This window comes from Xiphias gladius, chromosome 23, assembly GCF_016859285.1.
Source record: "Xiphias gladius isolate SHS-SW01 ecotype Sanya breed wild chromosome 23, ASM1685928v1, whole genome shotgun sequence".
In the NCBI taxonomy this organism is placed as follows: Eukaryota; Metazoa; Chordata; class Actinopteri; order Istiophoriformes; family Xiphiidae; genus Xiphias; species Xiphias gladius.
In genome coordinates this window covers 7,160,968-7,180,843 of record NC_053422.1, presented here as the reverse complement: position 1 = coordinate 7,180,843, position 19,876 = coordinate 7,160,968, and the positions used below count along the sequence as shown (strand labels likewise).

The window sequence follows — 19,876 nt, the reverse complement described above, 5'->3', positions numbered from 1 at the left end:
CAAATAAAGATACATGACAGACACTGCACAAATGTGTATCCATTTATCTTCATGTCTGCATATTGATCTATAGGCATATGGAGCAAGTCAACATCTTGATTGCACTTGTTTAGTTTTTGCTGCTGCTGTACCACTTGTACTGAGAGTTTGGAAAATGCAGCATGGACTAAACTCAGACCCATAAAAATATATCAAGTGCAGGTGCAATACGGTTGACAGGAACAGTGCGGAAGGCACAGAGATGAGTCACAAGTCTAAACACTCTCTCTTCGTGGTCAATATTGAATTAGTTTCACATGAATAAATGTGTTAAAAGGCACGACTGAACTGTGACATGAAACGAACCAGGTTTTTCGGTGAAAGCTTATGCTGAGCATAACGTTCTCAAAACACAAAATCCCAAAACCTTCAAAGGAGTGGGATTTGACATGCAGCAAATCTGACTGCATAATCCCACAATGGACCAAGGCAAAATGAAACCCCATGAACTGATTTAAACCCACTGTATGCATACTTTGCAAAAAGCACACAAAGCCTAGGGTATAAATAGGGCCTTACACTTGAAATGCTGTGTTTCAGTTAGCGGTAAAAGGAGGAAACGAAGCAGTGAATCAGTTTTGCATTTGAGAGTTAAAGAAACAAAACAAGTCTAAACTACTAAAAGACAAGTCTTCTAGTTGCCAGAATACAATGTTTCAACACAGAGAATGTACATTTGCTCCTAACAAAGGCGGGCAAAACATGAATCCAAACAAATGTTTCTGTCTTCATCCTCGGAAAGCTTTTACATGCAGTGCTTAGCAGACTGCAGCAAGGTTGCTATGCGACTATTCACTGGTTTCAGCTGGAATGAAATGACAAAAAACAATTATTGTTTGTTTCACTCGAATACGATTGCCATACAATGATACCTAAATTCAGCTATAGGACATAATTCACCATATCGTTCTGAGGAAGGAGTAACAGCTGTGAGAACTAAACTAAAATGGCTTCTCCCTCACTTGAATCCAGCTTTTCCGTTTACCAAATACGCCCCTACACCTGTTAAGATATCAGTACATATATAAATCTGAGGAATAACTTCCCTGGTCCTCTAAGCCTTTGAGATATTACTGAGCACCAAGTTAAGCCCTTTTAGGTATTTAGATCTGAAATCTGACTCCTTCCGGATTCTGATTGATAAGTTATGCAAACATCTTTCTCGGTGAAAGGGTTTTCTCATCCCCTTAATCTTTATCCACGTGAGGTCACGATCAAGTGGTGCAGTGGTTGATTTTTTTTCAAATGAGGCTTGTTTACAATTTTTTTTCCATGCAACACTAAGCAAGAAAGTCTTGACTTCAAATGTCCGTATTTTAATCTCAGAATCAACACTTCAATTGCACGCATTGCAATGTTTTAATTCAAATCATTTTGAAATGCTGGTCATTTTCGAAAAAATATGGACCCTGAAAAATATATGACACCATATGTGTTTTCAAGCACTCAATCTCCCTGCACTTGGTGGGTGTCAGTATTACCGAGTCGTGTAAGGCACAGAGGGTTCTGGCTCTGAGGCGTAGGTTTGAACCCAATTTCTGACACACAGTTTTACACTCAGGACAGTGTACCTCTGTGGTGATAACCTAGAAGTGATAACCTCAATGTGCAGTGCAGCAGTACAGTGTGCATTCTCTGTGTACGTGAGTTGAGGTTTGAAAGCCCCTTGGGTAAACCAAGCTAAACTATGGACTTCTGGTGCTGTAGCAGTTTGAATGAGATTATCTATGGCATCGCACGTGTTGGATTGTGTGTGTGTTTTTTTTTTTCTTTTTTAAATAAGCATACGAAGCAACAAGCCTTTAAGAAAAGCGGGTATTGTCTTCCATCGTCTTCTGTCAAGACACACAGAGAATTAAGCTGGCTTTCAAGGTGCAGGCTCAGTGACTGGGAAGGCAGATGAAACAGCTGTGTGGTTTATGGGGCTTTGCTCTGAAATCAGATCAAGACGGATGCCTCCTTTGCATAATTCCTCAACGTCAGCTTGTCATCATCTCCATCAGCAACATGCTTTAAAAGGACCTTTGTGATGAATACTGCATGCCAACGTTAAAATGACAGACTCATTCCCTTCTTAATGATGCTTGCAATATCTATCAAATGGTGCATTATGAAGCCTCTGTATTTTTACTGAAACACTTCCTGGAGTGGATCTTTGTTTTAGTTGCTCTTAATACCTCAAAGGTTTCTCTTTACGAGAGACGAGTGCATTGGGTTGTATTAGTGAACCAAAAAAGTCCATGAGCAGGAAAATACCCCACAACATGCAATTCCCTTAGAAAACAGTGTTTCTGATGTGGCAAATGATATTTAAAATGTTTTGGGTCTGTATATTCATAGAATTCATTCCATCCTGAAATAACTGTGTCAAAGGCTATCTCTGTGAGTTCAGACTTTCTGATGCCACTTCTTGATACTTGGATGTTTAGGCCTATTAGGTTTTTATGATGCTCATTCCTTTGAAATATCTTTTTTTGATTAAAGCACTGACAAGGCTTGAATACCGCGCATAATGTTATAACACTGAGCCGGGACACAATTAAAAGCCATTTTGAGCTCACTAAGCTTGGCAAGCTTGTTGAAAGCCTTTTCATATTCATTGTGTAAGTACTTATGCAAAAGGTCTTTTGCTATTTTACTCTCCATTAAGAGACTGATGCAACTGCTAAGGGAATCGAAAGGGCATTTGCTTTGACTGGCTTTCCCTTCATCAATAGGAAAATTGCGGTATGTGTACATCACAAGAATTCCATCTAAACAGATCACAGAACTTATAGAGGCCACAGGTTTCCTATTATTGCTTCCAGTGTTTGAGTTTTACCTAAGAATATTCATAAATTCACATTACATTAAAAATGCCGCATCTCTGATCTGCAAAGTTCGTATTTCAGAAAACACATTAAAATAAAAAGACAGACCTCTAACAAAATCCCCATTTGATTTTATATGAAATGAATAATGGATGAATTCAATGATAAAACATGCCATTTGGACCAGGTAGGATGTTTATATATGTCAAATCAATAACTTCATTCTCATCAGCGGTTGGTTTTCTATTAATCTCGGCACAGCTCTGGCTCCTGGTCAAAGGCAGTGGCAGTATTGTTTACTAGAAAAAGAAACCGCAGCTTCACACTGTGCAGCCCTGAAGGTGTGGCGGGGGGTTGTGTTTAAGGGTGTGTGTGTGTGTGTGTGTGTGTGTGTGTGGGGGGGGGGGGGCGAACCATAGAACAACCTTGCCCTGGGTGAGTTTTTGGGATTTACTCTGCAAAGAGAGTTGGCAAATTTCAGGGAATTGGGGTTTTAAGAAAAAAATAAAAAAAAAAAGAAGCTGTGTGAATTCTTTCATAGTTCCTGCCAGAGTACCTTCACTGCTCCAGACTTTCTATCTGATCAAAGACTGAAATTTCTTTTAAGCCATTTCTCTGCAGGGTAACCAGGATGTAACCAATATTTCAAGGATTACATAATCATTGCATTATAGAAAAATACATCATTCCGTTTACCCTCACATAATGTGCTCCTCCACAGTCATACAGCAGGCATTCATCACACTCACAGCTGTAAATCCTACACTGCCAGTCGTTTAAAACGTATGATTTGTAAATACAATTGCAAATTTGAACCTGCTGCAGGTTGCACTCCGAATATCAGCAGCTCCGCATCACCGTTTGTCCATCTCCCTCTCTCTTTCTCGCTCTCACCCAGACATTGCTACAGATGGCAGATCATCATACAGATGATGACTGCTTAGCAGTTCTTTCTGACAGCTCTCCGATTACATAGCAATTACACTCCTTCTCAAAAGCTGCTTTGACAATTAGCCTGCTGACAAAACACTTAGTTGTATTTACTCATGTGTGGACAGCTTTGGCGTCCTTGTTTGTCCAGAGGGATTGTGTTCACACCCAGGTAAAATGCTACAGTTTCTGACTTTGGTGCAGACCACGCGGTTTCTACAGTTCAGTACTGACAATACATGTATCACTGTATTTTCTTAAACCTGCAGAGCTAGAATCTGGGACAGTCACAATATGCCAGTTCTCACTTTTCTGAAACACATTTCTAATTGATTCAAATTGTGTCCACACAGCAATTAGCTTCATCAACCAGTCGCCACCAATTTTCAACAAAGCTCAGCAAGCAATTGATATTAAAAAAACTAATCAGTATATGGATTTTCATTGTCAAGAAAAGTTGATTTTAACCATCGTCAAAAGCTAAAGAATGCCGCAAGGCCTTATATTTAAAGCTGCCTGTAACAATATTTCCACTTGAGGCAAATCCTTGAGGCCACTTTATATCATAACAAAGATGCATATTAAAACGTCAAGCACCATTTAATGTAATTGACTGAAACAGTGAGTTATCAACCGAGATGATGGAAATTATCTAAAAGGCCTGTTACATATAAACAATGGCACAAAACTATTTTTAGAATGCTGCAGAAGAACATTTTAAGATTTCACATTTGAAGTTGGAGGAGGATACTTTAAACCTGAACTACTTGATTTTTTTGAGCACTTTGAGGCTGAGCGACCATCTATAAACACAACGCTGACATTGTATGACCTTATAAAGTTGCTGTGGCAATCGTGTTGGGAAACACTGACCTATTCACACATCCAACAGACACACAGCAACGTAAGCAAAATATATGACAGTATTTGATGTGATACGACTGAACTCAATCAGTAAAGAGACAGACTACGAAACCAAAACATGGAACGGAAAGATGCTGAAAAGCTTAGTAGTGCAGAGGCGAACTGCACAGTCATGATAATTCTCCATTGGTTCATTACTACAAGCAACCACTATCATATTGCACACAGTCATCTGACCTATCGCTGATTAAAAAAAAGACTGATTAGAGAAGCTTTAAGAATATACTACGTTAGTACCATGGCTACTGTCAACCTGTTACATTTCTCAGTATAATGAAAAGGAATGGAATAAATATGCAATCACAACCTGCAGTCCCCGTTTTTGGCTACAAATTCTTGGCCTCCCTTGATGTGCTGTTATAATCAGAATAACAGCAGCAACCTGCCTCTTTCTGTCACTGCGTCATCCTTTTTGATTGTGAAACAACACAGTAAGCTACAATATCTCAAACTGTGTAATATAAACAAATCACCAACGAGAAATTGGGAAATGGAGATGCCGGAGAGACATGCTCTCATCCAAATGTGTTTCCACTCACCACTTTGTTGTGAGTCTGCTTTGAAAGGTTGTTATGCCATTCTTTTGAAAAGAAGTCACCAGTTTGTGTCTTTCTCCTGTGCACATTTGAACTGAGCTGGCCTTAAGAAGAGTCATTCACTCTATCTACATTTCTGTGGTTGCTTGAATGGCTTGTGCCCTCAGTAACAGCCGGTAGCTTAGATGGTGCCTGGATAATGGAGCCAACATGAAACCTTGGTCAGGGTGGCCCTGACCACCTCAGGAAAGCTCCTTAACATTCAAAAGCTTGCTGAAGGATTTTAAGCCATTTATTTCCAATTGCACTAAACCACTGAGTGTCAGGAATAACAACAAAACAGTTCTACTGAAGTGTAAGTCACTTCTCTGTTTCAAGCAATACAGATTTGAATTTGTAATGGCACCAAAAAAAGGTCGCCTACATCATCTTAGGGGTCATCGAAATGTGACGTGTTTTCGGGAGAACTATTCATGTGCCTCCCCATTCATTTACAGCTCGCTTCCCCAATCACTTGACAAAATGGTCGCAGGAAAAAAAACAAACCACTCATGGTTGTAGTGGCACAGTCTTTTCCACTGGCTGCTATAATTGCATTTCCTGTTCAAATCACTCAGTTTGTGGGGAGACCGGACAAAGGAAGCAGAATCCATCTAAAGAAGGGGAGGCCTATCTTTTCCTGATTAATTGTTGGCATATTGTTCTCAACTGGATGCACTCCACTTGCACAGATGACTAATTTTCACCTCCATTGTCAGAAATTTGTGAAGGGGAGATTTATACAGTGCATATCTTTCACCCCACATTGAAATGGCACCATGAAACCTATATAATATTCCATAGAGGTTGATGTTTTTATACTCTGCTTCGCCACAATGAAATAAAATTGTAGCTGAGTTCTCTCATTTTTAAGCATATACCCACATGCTCCCATTAAGATTAAAGCTCTACGTACACACAATGCAGCAATGCCTTAAGAAAGACACAAAATCCAATGAAATTTAAAAGATGCTGAGTTGAAACAAAACTTTAATGTGGATTTGTTGGTTTGGAATAATGAAAACTGACTTATTATTAAACTGACTGGTATGAATTCACCAACTAGGTGATCAATGGTCAGCAGTCTAGCAGCAAAACTACTATACTAATATTGGCTATATAATATACAGTAGTTTTCTTATATTACTGGACATAATAATTGTTTCGATAATCGGTTAAACTTCTGATTATTTTCTCAATTGACGTATTAATCGCTTTGCCTATTAAATGTGAGAAAAACGGTAAAACAAAATATCCGTCTGGTTTGCCCAGAGGTGAAAGTGAAATACTCAAAAAAACAGCAAATCCTCACATTTAAGATGCTGGGGACTGGGGAATGTTAAAAAAATGTCTCAAACAATTAACTGGTGATCAAAATAGTTAAAGATTAATGTTCTGTCAATCGACTAATCTATTAATTAACTTAGTATTTCAGGTCTGAGAGTAACCTTATTTACAAATAAAAAGTGTAGCATTCTTCTTCAAAACTATTAGATAAAAGGACAAAAAAAAAAGAAAAGAGCTGTATAATTAACAGTTTCAGCATTTCTCACGTAACACACTAAGAACACATTAACAACACATTATGATCATTATAATTCAATAGTTCAGTGTAGAGAACATTATATTGCATGCCATAGTACAAAAAAGTAGAGCATCTTACAGCTGATAAATACATGGTGCTACCTTATACCATACACATTAGTTCTGGATTCATCATTTATTTATGAACTGCTATCCATGTCTCTTTTATCTGATGAACTCCAGGGAACAAACAATACATGTTGGGGTCTTTATATTTCCTCCTAATCGACTCCTCCAAACATCCCCACATATAGTTCCCTGAGCCAAAATTTCTCAGAGTGTCTGGCTCCAGAGCTGCAGCTCCAGCACAGGGGATGAAAATCCCTCTGCTTTCCAAAGAGCTTTCCTAAGGCCAAAGGCTATGAATTGATACCCCACTGTTGCATTACTCTTGGCCACAGAGCAGAGCACAGGATGTGAATAATGATAGGACGAATCATTGGCTTATTGTTATACTGTCAATATCCTCAGTGGGCATAAGTGGTAAACTTTATGTCTGCAAGCACGTGTTCGGAAACGCAGTCTATACACGTGCACACACACTTTAAAAGCTCAGCCTTCCAGCGCTACAAATGTTTTGGAATTTTCCATCAGAACACCCTCTGCTTCTTTCACCAAGAAGAAGTGAGATGCAACCTGCGTACCCTCTGAGGCCTGGCGCATGCTCAATCAGCGACGCGATATTGCCCATGGCTCTGTGCTGAGGTCAGTGCTAGAGTCTTGTCGACTGATCATGCATGAAGTAGCAACACAGTATTTCCCCACTAATGTGCCAAGCTAGCCATGCTGCTTCTACAGCTACTATTCAGCTGCATAGACTGAGCTCCACCCGGAGGACTCTACCTCGAACTCTGCATTCTGGGCACTGAAACGGAAAGTGTAGAAAATTTTCAGGCATGGCCGCTGAAATTAGAAGCAGTTCAGCTGTCAAATATTGTGACTTATCAGAGAGTTTTGGCCACGCTATGAAATACAGACACTGTTCTGATCTGAGGACCCATCCACTCTAATCAAGATGACTTCACTTTTGTGCAACCCCGTTTGGAGGCGAGGTCTCTCGAGTGGCCCGGCATCACAATTCATTAGCGAAACTGGCCTTTAAAGTTTAATCTACCGTACAGTCGTTCTTAATTTTGAACCGCATCCCCCCCTTCCATTTCAGAGTGGCTCTCACACATGTCTACAGCATGTTAATCAATAATAAAAGAAGTCAGGGAAGTCAGACATACTGTCCTTCAACATCTCTCTAATGCTGCTTTGTTTGACAATAGCAGACAGGGCTGCCTGCGTTCCAGTCTTCATTCACCTTACAAAATACCAACCTAAGCCTCATCTGTCATGTATCGGCTGCAGCCTAACATTTCACTTTGTTTGGCAGACATTGATTTTTACCGCCAAGGTGTTGTCAAGGAGGCATCCAGCTCACACATAGCTCTTCTGCTGTCTCTGCGGAGGCTGCTTTAGAAGGAATTGCAGGAACACACACACACACACACACACACACACACACACACACACACACACACACACACACACACACACACACACACACAAAGGAAAGCTCAGAGAAATGACTGCATTTGATTGTAGCCAAATCTGTTGAATGAGGACACTGGTGGGAATGAAATGTGTGAATGATAAGCCGGAGGTTATCAAAGCAGCATTTCTCAGTGTCTACTCTATTCCTGTGGCATATTTAAATGTGTCTCTTTCACTTACTGTAATAAGCTCGGATGCATGTAATCCAGATCCAAAGATATAGTAAATACACACAGAGATGCAAGCTGATATAATGAGGATCACTGTATCAAGGCATATCAGATATACAAGTGGGGACCTATTGTGGTTTTACTGGTGCTGCCAGTGCTTGTACTTTCAGCCAAAACACTCTCAGGACAACAGACGTGGAAACATGTGGTCACTAAAATGCCTTGAATCTAATTCAACGGATTTAACCAATCCTCCATCCATATGTTAGGGGTGTTTTCCAGCACAGCAAGTCAGACAACAACAATTTATCAACTACCTTCTTATCACAACCTTCACCACACCCTGTACACACACACACACGCACACACAGACACATTCACAGCCTAGTTGAGCAACACTTTATATTCATTAAGTGTCAGAATGTTACAACAAATAGCTGGCTTAAAAGAGCAACAGTGCGTACAGTATATCTTGTTTAAGAATTATTTGGCACCAAAGAGAAGTGATCTATGAGGTAGCCTTCAAAGTAACATCCTTCCACAGTTTGATAATAATATAACCAGTAACAGTAATTATAACATAGCAGACTTGCTAAGCACTTTTACAACAAAGTGCAGCATTAAGGCTAACTTCATGATGTAGAAACAATATACGAATCCTAACAAACTAATCAGAAGTGCTACTGCAGTATATTGACATGGGAGAAGTAGAACTAGTTTTAAATCATTTTTAAACAAGAGTAGAAGTCTACAGCCACGCTAGCGGTTCTGTGAGGCCGTAATTTACAGTGTTTGCCGTGTTCACTGTTTTAGTTTAGCATTTTAGTATGCTAACAAAGTACAGCTGAGGCACACGGCAACGTCAGTAAACTGCATGTTTGGTCATAAGTAAGTATTGGACAAATTGAATTCTTGACCTGATGATAACAAGAAGTGTTCAGAAGTATCTTGATCATCACAGATAAAGAACATACAAACAAACTTTATAGCCTACAGTAATGATAACAATTTCCTGTAAAAAGACTGCAGAAACAGAACTCCTGCAAATTGCAGATCCTGCCTTCGCTTAGTGTTACAGTGATTTGCTGCTCTGAACAAGCCTTCCCTCTTTTCTCTCTGGGTTCAATCTCAGCTCCATTTTGATATTTTGTTTAAAAAAAAAGAGCCCTAATGATGGCACAGTGTCCGCATCGCTTTTTTTCCAAAATGGGCTTCATAGAAGGAGACGGAGAAAGAAAGAGACAGGCAAGGTTTGTCTGTGCATCTCTCAGCCTGTTTACTTCTTGCTAAGAGCAAGCATCATAAACCTGCTGTGTTTTTAAAAGCGTGTGATAAATATCCTGATTATTTTTGAAAATGAAAGAGACTGGGGAGAACAACTTCATCGTGCAGATGCACACAAGGGTGATAACTGTTTCCAGCAGTTGACTGGCTACAATTAGAATTCCTCTCCAAGAAGGTCAAAAGTTCAGTTCCTGCAATAGCTAAATCTGTTCACTGTGCAAGATGCCGAATTGTTAGATGCCTACTTATTGTGACTTCAGTGACATCAGCCAAATGTTTGATGTGCAAAATGTATTCTTACTGAAGCTCACAGCACAAGTAGCAAAAACTATCATTTGGGTTAATGGTTGCAAATGCAGTAACTGCTATTTAATGACTCTGATGAGTATATGTATAGAGTACTAACAAATCTGATAGGTAAACTTTTGTCTCCATAATGGATCTGACTCTACATCTACCTCTCCTGCAGCCTTAGAATATGCAGCCTAAACAGCAACTGTACAGATATATTAAGATAAATTTACAGATATAATTAGCTTTGGTAAGTATTTTTTGCATGCTCATGATAATATGTGAGTGGTCAAATGAGTGTTAAGCAGCCGTTTGTTGACAGCATCCATTATGCTTCTCCGTGCACCTTCCCCATTCGGCCTCTTCATATGACTCCACGGGGCTGTGCATATCTGCAGATTTGTTGCTTTACTTGTAAAGTATGAAATTTGTGTTTCGTGCCACAGCAGGCATCAATTAGCACCTCCCTCACGCCTTTGCATCTGAGATGGAACGCATTTGGTCCTGTGCTGCTCGGAACATGCTGTGTATTTGTCATGACTCGACTGGCAGGGAGGAAATGTTCATCACTGGGGGGCTTGCTTACCGCTCACCTTGGGCTTTTAAATCAATAATAAATATCAGATATACTGTGTATATAGTGTGTAAAGCTAAGCATTATTTGCACAGTTTTCGTAATATTGAAATGAATTAATTACACCTGAATCAATGCATTTTGGTAAACAGAGAAAATGAACTTTGTTCAAATCACATATGCCCCAGATACAACTGCCCAAAGGTTGAGATTTAAGAGTTTCAAACTTTTGACTGAGCAGGGCAAATCGTGCTGAACATTTTTAAGAATTCTCATCAAATTTCACTCCTGAGGCTAAGAGTTTACCCCATGAGGAAAATCTCTCTCTGCCAGACAATGATACTATATTTTTTGCTTAAAAATTACACAAAGAGCAGCTTCATACACTACAAATCAAAATACTTTCAGCCTCAGAAGAAAATAAGAAAATTGAAAATAAACAGTTTAAAAGGAAATTTTTCTCTTTTAATGTGTATATTGTGCCGAAGCAGGAGATAGTGTGGTGATTGGAATGTACAAGGTGATTGACCCTGACAATGGAGACCAGGATTTATGTCCAATCAATGTCTGTTTCCATTAGCAATGACGGAGATCCTTCCTAAATTTAAACCATGGCTATGATCTTTCCAAAACTTACCTAATCTTACTTACTTTGCTTCTAAGTAGTTTCAGTTGTTTTAAACTTAGCCATACCTTCATCATAGAGGTTGAAGATCAGAAAACACTCAAATGTTGTTTTTGAATGCACCGACAAACAACATACTGACAAACAGCAGCTTGATATTGTCGTCAACCGGTGCTGATTTGACAGCGATGCACGTAGCAGAACGTGCATGACTGTGAAACGCCTCTGCTGTGGAAGACAATGATCGTCCTTCAGATTGGGTCTAATCATGTTTGCTTTGCCCCAATTAGATAAGGGAGGGGTGTCGTCAACACACAAGCTTTTTTATGTCTCCTCTGATGGTCCCTGTGCTTTTCCTCCCGCTCACCAAATGGCAGCAGTAGGAGGCAAAGGATGGTCCACATTCACACCCGGCTGAGTAATTTCACACTGGAATACAACCATCAGAATTATGACCATAGAAAGCCAAAGCAAGACTGACAATGGAAGCTGAGAAGTGAAATCCGAGAGAAAAGCCGGCAGCAGACAGCATATGGCTTAGCAAAACCATAAGTTGTCAGTTTATAAAAGGCAGCAGCTGGTAAAGTTTCCTGGCCAGGATTAATATTGTATGACTACACTGTATATTCTTTACCCTTGACCAGATTAAAATGACGCAAAGGCATATTGATACAGCGGCAAACCCACAGTTGGTACCACAGTCTGCAGTCACACTTGTTCCCAGTATCACGTTTCAGCCATAATGCACACTGGACTTTCACTGTTTGCAAAGGCTTTCCATGTGTGACTTGATTTCATCTTTTCTCTTTGCCTGTGGAATCTCCGGCCCAGTGTATGAAGCTGGATCATGGCAGGGCACTCCATTTATCACAACCTGTGCTTGAATAATTTGAAGAAACTGAACCAATGTTGCAGTTTAGACGGGCCCAAAACTCTGGACTAAGATGCAGTACACCCAGCCAGAAGATATGCTTCACAGACAATCTGTAATGCCGGACACAATCTGATACCACAGCTGATCACACAACAAAATCCTCTCTCCCTGTCAGCACTAAAATTATATCTGATCTGATGTTTAAAAGTGAATTATGATAATTCATCATAAAATACACAACACAAGTGAGATATGGTCTGCTTGCTTTAAAACCTCAACATGTTCTGGACACTGTGCAAATAAAGAAAGACAATGTATTTTGACCTCATCCTGATGTTTGTTCAAGGCACTGTCAATAATGTAATCCCTATGATTTAGTTCTGCCACATTGAGATGAAGGCCACTTTGTCTTCTACATATTCATAGGCAACAATATTGACTAAATGTCTTGTCTGGCTAACTATAAAATGGGAAGTGTGAAACTAGAGGATCAGTTAGTGTGGATATAAGCAGAAGAGAAATGCATACAGGAGATCCTGGGATTAGCTCTGAAAGCTAGTATGCTAACGCAGTCTCTTCAGTCAACTCTGGACACTGACTGACACCGAGGCCTTACTGTAGCAGATATCTGGCAGACAAGCTAACAGCAGTGCGCGGCGTCCTGAGGAGTAAAGAGTTCGGGAGACTTTGAAGTATCCCATGTCATCAGTAGCTAGCGGTCAAGACCGGTCTCCACTCTCAGAACGTCACACTGTAAATCATACCTGTAGCCAGCTAACCTGTGGCTACAGTAGCCCTCTGCAATGGAGGTCAATAACTATGGCAAGACACGTTTACTGAGAGTCTTTGTGTTCCCGGAGTGACAATAGAATCTCATTGTCAGGTATTTAGTCAGATAAGGTCGCACACCCGCAGGGATTACCGTCTGCTTTTCATCAATGTAATGCTTTAAAAACAGGTTTAGCAAATGTGCGGTGGATCAACCAATTTAAATGCTAAACCTCTTTCTCCCTCAGAAGATTGGGGCCAGGGGCTAAACACATACAGATAAACAAATCAACCTAGCTGTAAGGACTTGGAGCAAGGGAAAACAAATGAATGACCCTCACACCTTTATTTGTACAGGAAGTACTGGGGAAATGGTGATATAGCTTGAAAAATGTTAAGGTGAGGGGCTGATTCTCCTGGTTTGCCATGTTAATACTTCCAGTGTAAAGTTACCTGGTTAAAAAGAGCCACACTGAGGCACGGTATTCAACACTAAATATGCAAGCAGGGCTTCGGGAGTTTGTGAAAACAGCAGGAGGAGGTGATTAAGAAATGTCACAGGTTCTGATTTAACGTAGCCACTTGTATGTACAGTAAGCACCACCACTTCTCATATGCTACCCACACGAGTAGTTGAATTAGGAGTTGGCTGGATCATGCTGGGAAGTGACATTACTCTTTGAGAGCAGCATAATGATCACTATCAATCTCTTCATTGTCGAGTCACATTAGTGAAATATCAGGGAGGAGTACTGGAAGGGGGAAGGAGACCGCCGAGAGACATACTCCACCATGGCGGCATGGCAGTGCATTAATCACAGTGGCGGGACCCTCTCTGCGTCCAGGCTGAAAACTGTCATTGTAAACACTTCAGCCAACAGAAATGCTACTGTTGCGTTGGGAGAAAATTCTTTGCTTGTGTCCCACCATATCGGCAAAGATTGCCAGCTTTCTCTTTGCAACAAATAACTGTCACAGCTTTCTCATTTCAGATTCATATTATTCTCTTAGGCCATTTAAAAATGTCACCGCTGATATCTTCAGTCATCTTTCTGAACAAATACGGAGCCAGACAACAAGACAAAACTGTCATTATTTCATGATCAGCCAGGCTCAACAAAGATTTCCTCCCGCGGATATTCAACTCAGCCATTCTGAATGTAATAACAAGCGGCAAAGATGCTGTATTTAAAAATATAATATCTGACATGCCCCATGAAACAGCTGGTTGAACGCTTTGTGACTTTTAAAGCATATATCAGGAGCAATCTGTGAGAACGCACGGCGATTTCGTTCAATAATTCCATCAATCTGAGTTTGCTGCATCAGTTTCAGTTAGTGTGACTGTCTCAGCAGTCTCTGGCAGAGAGCTGCTACAAGTGCCCTCGCAGGGAGAAAAAATTTTGGAAGTGAAACTTTTTTTTTAAGTCTCTCCGTCTAGTATAGCAGCACACATGTCATAGTCAAGTGGTTTATGAAACCACCCCTTCCCTACTCGGCTACTGCCATCTAAATAATGAATACTCTGCCACTTGCAGTAATCCTCCAGCAGCCATCCCCAGAAATAGAACAAAGTCAGACAGAGCACTTGTTCTCTCCCCTTCCCTTTTCAAAACAAATAATGCTGATTCCTAAAAAACCCATTCAAATTGCTGCCACTTCAATTATGCTGCACATTAATGATGTGCCGCACTCCTATTTGCAAACGAAAAATTTCGTGAACTGTTGAGTTACTGTGGTGATTCAAACTCTTGGCCGCATCTAGGTTGTGACTTCAAAGTTTTGCTTAGTATCCATTTGAAGGCAACATCAAAGTGTGGGTGAGCCAACGGTTTCAAAAGGTATCAAGAGCTAACCAGAATGGTACAGTAACTGTGAAGGGCACCTTTGGGCTTCCTATGATGGATGATAAGAAGGAGAAAAGACAGAAGGAGAGAGACAGATGCGGGGGAGAGAGAGAGGCGGGAGAGATGGGCACAAAGTGAAATTATGGGGGAGAGAGGTGAGCTTATATTAAAGGTATCCTTAATTAGATGGAATGTTTGCCCTCTTCCACAAACTCCTTTATGCGGTGCCAGGAAAAAAGACGAAAGCTGATGAGTCTGGAGAGAACTATCTGCCTAAGTGGCCTTTTATTGAGGGATAAAAAGCTCCTCTTTGCCTCTGTTCCCATCCCCTGCCCCTGATTATGAAAGGAGTGAAGGCAAATGAAAGGAGGGGCCAAGGATTTCTGACGTGTCCTGTTGTATGCAGATGTGATGACAGGCCTGGCATTTGGTAGATGAAACCTATGAACTGCCTTTTGATACCTGAGCCAATTAAAACTGGGAAAAAAAAAAAAAAAAAATTCAGGAATTCAGGGAATGCACACATTTTAAAAAAACATTTTGATGTATTAGAAGAAATATTAATAGCTTGTCTGTATAGTATCATAGACATTTTTTCTAGCCTGAAAATTCTCTACAAAATGATACTAAACACGGGGCTTTGTTGTAATCAAAGTTTTGGAAGACTTACTTTCATAGGAAAAAAATATGTCAGACAGCATAAAAAGTTATTACTTTCGTGTGTTGAATTTTGTGTCTGCAGCCAAACTATGATTATAATAAATGCCAACTGTGCAGCATGCCTATCTGAATTCATATTAAATGTCAATTAAATTTAACACGAAGGGAACCTGCAAACAACAATGATCATTTAAACAGGTATTATGGTTATGTACTTTCATCTAAAAATGCATCAAACTTTGGCGCTCGCAGCAGTGTTGATTGATCAAGTGCCACACTAATGAATGCTCTGAGACTGAGGAAGATTAGATGGCTGCTAAGCTTTGACCCTAGACGTGAAAACAGCAAGCGCTGGGGATTGCTATAATAAAGCAGCTAAATGGCTTATTTCACCTCTAGCTCTGGTAGCCACCCACTGGCATCACTGTTTGGATAATGATACCCGTAAATGTCCGCAGTAAACTGCTGAGGAACAGGGGCTCCGGCCCTTCCCCATCACCATTACAGGAGGCTAGGATGATCATTACCTTGTGAATTCTGGTCACTATAGCAAGACAACCACGCACACTGAGTCAAAAATGAAACATAAACGCCGAAATAGATGGTCTAAAATTCAATACAACTTATCACATCTTAAGAAAGTTTTATTATCTTGAGTTTTGAGGAAACTTTTTTTGTCTAATGGTTGTTGTTATTATGTCACCACCCTGCCAATGATACAAGACTGGAATAAACACTGAATTTAAAGGTCAAATACAAAGATATGGTATATCAAAACCAAAAATAACTGTTATAAGCATTCGGAACCCGGCACGTCTTACCCTACTGTTCCTTCAAATGATAGCACACCATTTATTGGGACTAATCTCAACTTTGGCCAGTATGAAATATTCTGAAGAGGAGTTTGTACTGGTCTGCAGGTGACCAGTGACGGTCAACACAGATAAATGATAGTACAGCATGTGAGGGTTAAAGATACAAAGGCCTGTCTATCTATCTACTTCATTACTTGAATATTTCCAGTTTATGCTACTTTACATTGTACTTTTTGCTCCACTACATCAATCTGACAGCTGTAGTTACTGGTTACTTTAAAAATTAAGATATTTACATAGAAAGCATTTATTTTAGTGTTTTATTTTGTTGTTTATTTAACCGGGACAGTGCACAACACATTTATTACACCAAATATAGCTAAACAGCTATGATCATTTTATAAATATATAAAACTAACTTCACCTCAACCAACTACAAGCGTAAAATACTACTTACCTATTAATGAATTAATAATCACTAATACACTTTGATACTCAGTAATTATAATGTAATGTAATAATAACACTCACAGGGGTAATTTTCTGCATTGTGTGCTTTTGCTTTTGATACTTAAAGGTGCTACATCTAAGTATTTTAGTTTAAAACATTCAAGAAATAAGTAAAATTATCAACAGAATGTGAAAAAATAACAGTTTTGACGCTACGTCAAAGACGTCTATGTATTGTGTTGCACAGATATCTACTGAAGTTAGCATGCTAACCAGCTAGCCCTGTCCCGTCCCGTCTCGTAATACCACTTTGTACCTCAAGAGGAGATAGGGTGTCAATGTAGTGTCCAGTCTGCCCTCAGTCCAACATGAAAGGATAAAGAAGAAGTGATGGAAATAGAGGCAAAACAAACGTTAACAGTGGCATTGCCTTCCACCGCTGGAGACAGCTCTTGGCAACTGAAGGAAAGAAGTTTGGTGCTGAACTCGAAACGTTTCTTCTAGACTGGTAAGTAAACAGCTGTTACTGCTAACGTTGTAGCGATAGCAAAAACTTACAAATAGCACCTTTAATATACATTTTGCAAATCAAACCTACATACTCTTACATTTTTAATGCAGGACCTTTACTTGTAATGAAGTACTTTTTACAGTAAGGTACTGCTACTTTGTTGTAAGTAAAGAATTTGAATATTTCCTCCATCAGTGACAATGAAAATAAATGTGATGCTATTCATTTAATAGTCATTATTTGAAAGTCTGTCCTGACTGTGGCAAATAAACAGCTACTGGAACACTCTTACTTTTTAAAATCAATATGGACATCTGTGTACTGTAAGTAAATCCAACTTCTAGCACATCTGTTTTTTTAGTTTATTTTTTCAGTTTCCAAATTAGTTTTGAGCTGTGAGCCTCAAGCAGCCAACCTTCAAGTTGGCACATAAAGGGAAACCAGCCTTCAGCCTGAATTTAGTTGAGTGTTTGATAAGGTGAAGAAAAAAGCCATCGAACAGCAATGTCTAGTATTTGTTTAAAGGACAATGGAGCACCAGTCCATGTCAATACTGTTTGTGTTACTATAATAGTAAAGTCACCAGAAAAAGTAAACTTCATTCAATCACAATCACTGCTCTTATTATACAAATGAAGTGTACAACTTTGAATCTGTATTTATATCTGTATTTTGTATAATTCTCAATATTCTATTAATTTTCACATTTGAGGTTTTCATTGTAATTATGTTTCATATTTTAATTAACTTTTCCCAACAGACACTGGTTGAAGCTTTCAGGTGTGCTGATTTCTCATCCGCAATTTTTTTCCTGAGCTATAATTAAAAACAAGTGTTCACTCTCTCCCAGATGACATCACTCTGTGGACAATTTCACACTCACATGCTTTCCAAAAATGTTATTAAGATTGTTTCAGATGTGGATATGAAGATAATGTATAACAAATATTGTCACCTTTGCTGAGGAAGCGGTAGAGGCACTTTTTCTGCCTTTCATTATTAATGCAATCATCTACCTATTAATCTATTGAGTGTATTTGTACAAACAATGTACAGTTTTTTACTGCATTTACACGAAATATGTATATATTCATGTAGCTTACAGTACGCGCATATTCATGCATGAATGTATGTATCCATTTATCTCTATGCATTAGGGACAGGAATTTAAATGCAAAAAAACCTCCTTACGACAAATGCTATAAAATAATCCTTAAACTTTTTTGCCTCTCGGTTTTTTCATTGAAATAAATATGTAAAAATCGAGATTTCTTGACTCTCGTTTCATTGTGCTTGCCTCGTGGGCACTTAGTCTCAGTCCTTATGTAGAAAATAAAATGATTAGTAAACTAACGGGCGTTCAGGGATTGAAAACAGATTATTAGTATAAAATATAAGTATTTTGAGTGACTTTTCCTGATATTTATTATTGAGAGGTAAAGTCGCTGATGTGGTTCACCACTGGATAGGAGTTGAACAGGACATAAAGAGGTCAGAGGTCCACAAGGAGAGATTGAGCTCTGCCCAGTGAACAGACACAAACGGCCCTCATTCTGACATTACATAAATAAAACAAAAGTTCAACCTTTCATTGCATAAATTATGGAAGATTTGATCCACAAACCACATCATCATGCACAAAAGCCTTTTCACTCACTAAGTCTCTCGCTGGCCCTGAAGTCCTGACATGTGTTTGCCCGTAAGACTAAGATGAGAATAAGACTGGCAGAGCTGCCTGGTGAAACACGAGATAAGAAAATTAAAACAAAAATTGCTCAGACCTCACTCCTAATGCGAATGCCGAGCAGCTTCAGTCCATCGAGAAAACCATGAATCAAAAGCAATCCTGTGCAAAGTATTGATGGTCCATCAACCCATTATGATTTATGATACTGAAGTCATTACTGCTATTCTGACTGCACATATACTGAACACCACCATTAAAACTTTAGCTCTCCCCCAGCATATACCACTCAGCATGTACAGAGGTACATTTGCCTCTATCTCCAGGGACACAAAGCCACTTTTTTCAATTTAATTACCACTGACACATATAAAGATGGCTGAAACACAATATACCCACCTCCTCAGCAGCGTGCCCACCCCCTCAATTACCCCTGCACATGGCTGCACGGGCAAACACAACCAAAACTCAGCTAAGGATAAACCAATAACACCATGGGGACTGCAGCTTTAAAATCACACAGCTAAAGGATGTTAAAATGAACAAATAAATGCACAATGCAATAAATCATTTCCCACTCATTCAGACAGCTAAAAACATACCTGCCCTGCTCCACGACTCACCTTATGGCCCGGAGAATAACTCATTGCGATGCCTCATAAGATGCGATGCCCACGGAGGAAAGGCTCATTGCATTTACCTGCTCGTATTAACCTGTCACCTGTAAAGGTATGTGGGAATGCCCCTGCGTGACCCTTTGCCGCACTCAGGATTCCTCTGCCCATGCATCTGCTCTGCTTCCATTGGCCACCACTCCTTCCACACCAATTACTCTTTGTCTTTGTAGCTATTGGTCTGCTAAGCACTTCAATCTATCTCTGTCCACGAGGGCCATGACGTCAAGCCGAAATGATTAATCAAA

General features: G+C 39.6%; 1 protein-coding gene across 1 annotated transcript in view; it reads right to left on the bottom strand.

Annotated features, from left to right (window-relative positions):
• si:dkey-237h12.3 (teneurin-3) overlaps positions 1 to 19,876 on the bottom strand; it is a 145,524-nt gene that overhangs the window by 88,304 nt on the left and 37,344 nt on the right. The gene's annotated exons all lie outside the window — the stretch shown is intronic.